Source organism: Carlito syrichta, unplaced genomic scaffold, assembly GCF_000164805.1.
Source record: "Carlito syrichta isolate Samal-C Ts95f unplaced genomic scaffold, Tarsius_syrichta-2.0.1 Scaffold309310, whole genome shotgun sequence".
In the NCBI taxonomy this organism is placed as follows: Eukaryota; Metazoa; Chordata; class Mammalia; order Primates; family Tarsiidae; genus Carlito; species Carlito syrichta.
In genome coordinates, this window is record NW_007253406.1 from 60,207 (window position 1) to 65,542 (window position 5,336).

Genomic DNA, 5,336 nt, shown 5'->3' on the forward strand with positions numbered 1-5,336 from the left:
AGCCTCGACCTGCTGGGCTCCGGCGATCCTTCTGCTTCAGCCTTCCAAGTAGCCGGAATTACAGACGCGCGCTACCACGCCTGGCTGATTTTTGGATTTATTGTAGAGATGAGGTCTCGCCTGCCCAGGCGGGTCTTGAACCCGCGGGCTCAGGCAATCCACTCACCTCAGCCTCCCAAAGGTGCGGGATTACAGGCTAAGCCACCGAGCCCGACTGGAAAGTCTATTTTGAAGGAGGAGATGGAATAGCAGAGAGAGGCAAGAGTCCTGTAACTCAAACATATCTTGGGCAGATCAGTTATTAAAAAGACCCCATATTGAAGCTGAGAACCTGTGCATTCCCTTAAAACTTTCCATGCTAGAGTTTCCTGCCTGACTTTATAATATTTTGATGCATTTCTAAATGTACTTTAGCCAAAATGTGAAAACAACAATAAAGAAGCCTCCTAGCACCATTTTAAAAATTAGTGTTATATTAATAAATAGATCAATGAAACAGAATGGAGTCCAGAAATAGACACAAATACATACTAGAATTAAATGTGTTATAAAGGTGGTATTTTATTTTATTTTATTTTATTTTATTTTATTTTTTTGAGTTGGAGTCTCACTCAATCGCCTAGACTGGAGTGCAGTGGCTGCTCCTGGCCACCGCAGCCTCAACCTGCTGAGCTCCGGAGAGCCTTCCTCCTCAGCCTTCCAAGTAGCTGGAACTACAGGCATGCGCTACCATGCTCGGCTAATTTTTTTTGCTTTATTGTAGAGATGAGGTCTTGCCAAGTTGCCCAGGCGGGTCTTGAACCCACATAAAGATGGTATTTCAAAATCAGCAGAGCCAGATTTGATGACTCATGCCTGTAAATCCCAGCACTTTGGGAGGCTGAGGTGAGCGGATTGCCTGAGTCCAGTGGTTTGAGATCAGTCTGGGCAACTTGGCGAGAACTTGTCCCTACAGTAAATCAAAAAATTAGCCGGGTTTGGTGGCACAGCACCTGCGGTTCCATCGTCTTGGAAGGCTGAGGCAGAAGGGTCACCTGAGCCTAGCAGGTCGAGGCTTGGTGGCCATGATCATACTGAAATGAGCTGAATCAGTTAATAAAATCAAGTTGCTAGAAAAATAAATAGTATCAACCAGCTTACTCCATTTTGTTTAAAGTTTCCATCTTAGTTGCCTGCCTGACGTAAAATTCACTCTTTGGTGCCTACCTGTGATTACAGTAACATTCCCATGACCACAGACCACCAGCTTTGTCTCCTTTGGGCGGGTTAAGCTGACTATGGCCTGCTGACCGTTACAGAACTCCTTAACCATAAGTACTATATAATCGTATGCTTTGTTAACTGAAATCAAATATTACACTTTGACATTTTCATAGTTTGTTCTTATATTCTGTTTGTGACCTAACCAAGGTAACTCCATTGTGTAATGATTCTTCTTCCTTGTCTCTATGTAACTACCTTAAACTATATCTTAATGGCAGAAATCCAGGGACTTTCTGGGCACTGGCTATACCTAGGACATGAAATTAATCAAAGCTCCCTAACAATCAAAGTTCCCATTTTGTTTGCCAGGTTGTTAGTTAATAGTTGCTATGGTCACTAAGTTGCTATGTTGCCAATGCTACAAATTTTACCTATAAAAGCTTGTCACAAACTGCACCAATTTGTCAAGAGTTTTCATTTGCCTACTCTTCACCCACGTGTTAATAAATTCATAATTAATTAAACTCAGCTTGCAGGCATAGCTTCTTCTCGCTTCTTACTCAGTCATAACAATACCACTGTACTCCAGCTTGGGTGACAGAGTGAGACTCCAACTCAAAAAAAAAAATAGGGCAACTCCCTTGGGCCCCCTCCCACTGTGGGAGCTTTTCTGTCCTTGTTATGACTGAAGTGTGAGAAGGAGTCATGCCAGCATGCCAAGTTCAAATTAAGAGCCCTTTATTTAGCATGTGGTCAAGAGTAGGCTCTTGCCAAGAAGCTCTTGACACTGAATGAAATCAGCAAGAAGCTTATATAGGCAAAATCTGCAAGTTGGTTACATAGCAACTTAGCCATAGCAAGCATAAATTAGCAACTTAGCCATAGCAATCATAAACTAGCAACATAGCCATAGCAACCATAAACTAGCAACTTAGCCATAGCAATCATAAACTAGCAACTTAGCCATAGTAACCATAAACTAGCAACTTAGTAAGCAATATGGGAACTTTTTTAATTGTTAGGGAGTTTTTAAATGGTCAGGGGGAACAAGGACATGGGTCTGTGGGTACAAGAAACTTCTAACAATCAAAATGAAGTTAATTGTGTTAAGCAGAATATTACAGGTTTTACAAATATTTCATTCTCTCAATAAATCCTTCTTTAAAAAAAATCAGTGGAGAAAAGAATCAATAGATGGAATGGAGACAACATCATTCCCTTTGCCAAAATAAATTTAAGATAGATCAAATATCTCAATGAAAAAAATCTATAAGTTATGTCAGGAGGATTCTCCTGCTCTGTGGTCTTTCAAGATTACATTTGAGGTCTAATTTGGGAGCATGCATTTCCTGGGGGTGTACAACTTTTGCAGTTGACTTCCTGCTGGTAGATTTGGGGCCTGGGATTATTTTAAGGGTTGAGGCTTATACACTGCTACTTTTTTTAATTTAGAAATATTTTGGCATCTTGGCTATCCAAAAACTCGTAGACTTCTGGTCTACTGTAAAAACCATAGCCAAAGATTTTATCCCAATATAATTTTTAAAGGTTTCCTTTACTAATTAAAATGATTTGAGGATACAGTGTGAGTAAGTCATACCTTCAGGTTCCAGAAGGAATCACTGGAGCAGAAACCTATGCAGGGTGGGGTAGTGGGAGGTACATGGGGATCAGGGAGGGGACTGCATCCTTTAGCACCTTCCCATCAATCCAGACATAATTTTGAATGTATATGCGTCATTTATTAACTGGTTCTCCATTCTAGAGCCCCCTCACCCATAGCTACCTTTAAATCACTTGCAAGATAACACTCTTCAAATTATCTTTGCTGATCAATTTGTTTCCATTTTCTAGTTGAAAACTTTTAGGGGAATTTACCTGAAAAAGAGTTGGGGCACATTCTTCAATAAGGCTATTGCTTCTCAACCATCAAATATTTTAAAACTGCTTCAGTCTGAAATATAGAAGCAGTTGCTTAGCCAGGCTTGGTGGCATACCTGTAGTCCCCTACTCAGGAGGCTGAGGCGGGAGGATCCCTTGAGCCCAGGAGTTTGAGGTTGCAGCAAGCTATGATCATGTCACTGCGCTCCTGTCTGGGAGACAGTGTTCAGTAACTTGAATTGCATGCTGCAACAGAAGGCACCTTCCTGGATCTCCAGGCTGAATCACATAGAGGGATGATGAGAATGATGATGATGATGATGATTTTTGGCAGTTGACTTCCTGCTAGTGCAGATTTGGGGCCTGAGTTTGTTTTTGGGGGGGGGGGTTTGGTTTTGTTTTTAAGGGTTGAGGTTTATGTACTGCTTCTTTTCAGAATTTAGAAATGTTTTATAATGCTAGCAGCTATTGAATCTCAATGCTTAAACTCAATCACTCACTAGGACTGCAAAAAATGTTCTTACTCATTTTTTATTTTTTCAGTTATTTGAAGGAATATATACCTAAACAGAAACTTCATCTCATCTACTATTTGGTTACCTGATGGTATAGTTTACGTAGGAAAGGCAGGATAAATCTTGATTGTTTTCTTTTATTTGCTAACTTTTGAAATAAAGAGTTGGTTCCTCTAATCTTTCAGTGATGACTAAAGCAGTGAGGGTTTCCAGAAAAATTCTGTATATGTAGCCAGAGGATACATACAGGTATATAAGAGGGAACTCAAGAATTGGCTCACACAACTATGGAGGTTGAGAAGTCTCAGGATATACTTCCTGCAAACTGGAGAACCAGAAAAATCAGAGGTGTAATTCAGTCTGAGGTGCCTGAAGGCCTAAGAACCAAGAGAGTCCATGGTGTAACTCTCAGTCCCAGGTCAAGGTCCAAGAGCCTGGGGGTAAAGGGTGTTTGTGTAAGCTTTGGAGTCTGCAGAGCACAGGACCAGGAGTTCCAATGTCCAAGGGCAGAAGAAGACACGCATCCTAGTTCAAGAGCAGAGAGTAAATTCACCCTTTCTGTGTATTTCTGCTCTGTCCAGACCCTCAACAGATTAGATGATGCTGGCCCATATTGGTGAGGGCAGATCTGTTTTGCTCAGTCTACAGATTCATATACCACTCTCTTCCAAAAACTGTCTCACAGACACACCCAGAAATAATGTTTTACCAGGTTTCTGGTTATCTCTCTCTTTTTTTTTTTTTTTTGAGTCAGAGTCCCACTCTGTTGCCCAGACTGGAGTGCAGTAGCATGCTTCCAGCCACTGCAGCCTCGACCCACTGGTCTCTGGCGATCCTTCCGCCTCAGCCTTCCAAGTAGCCAGAATTACAGGCACGCTTTACCACACCCAGCTAATTTTTGATTTACTGTAGAGACGAGGGCTCTCTAAGTTGCCTGGGTGGGTCTCGAATCTGGGGGCTCAGGCAATCCACTTGCCTCAGCCTCCCCAATTGCTGGGATTACAGGTCTGGGTATCTCTTATACCAGTCAAGTTGACACACATAAAATTAACAATCACAATGAGCAATTAATTTTCACATCAGAAGTAAATCATACATTTAAGTATATATGATGTATTTTAATCTATTGTTATTATGCTTAGTGACACTCAAGTTGCTTCCTCTTTTTCTCTTTAATCAGTAGAACTGGATAACAATACCAACATTACCCACCAACATGATTACTGAAAAGAGTTAGAAGCCGGGCTTGTTGGCTCAGCCTATAATCCTAGTGTAGTGGCTGAAAATTCAATCCAAGAGACCACCAAGAGCCAATTCCGATGAAAGTTCAAGAGAGTCTTTATTTACAAGCTCGAGCCTGGACCTCTGTCGACAACCAACACAGCGGAGTACATTCACAGGTTCTGATTTCCTTAAGCAGATGCCTTTTATGCTTTTACACAAAGGGAGGAGGAGTTTGGGGGGGCTTTCCAGTTGTGTTACCATTTAATTGGGTAGTAACCTCTGATGGTCAGCTTAATCATGGAGGATTGGCTAGCCTGACTCGGGCTGACCTTGGTCCACTAGCTAGGGAAGTTGCAGAGACATCTGGAAACTTAGGTGATTACCCCCTGGCACCTGATTGGATGTTGCTAAGGGGAAAGTGAGATAAGGGAAGAGGTTGAAGCTTGTAACCAGAGCTTTGCAGTTTTTTCCCATAACTGAAACTTTAAACAGTTACAGGTTATGTTTTAAGAG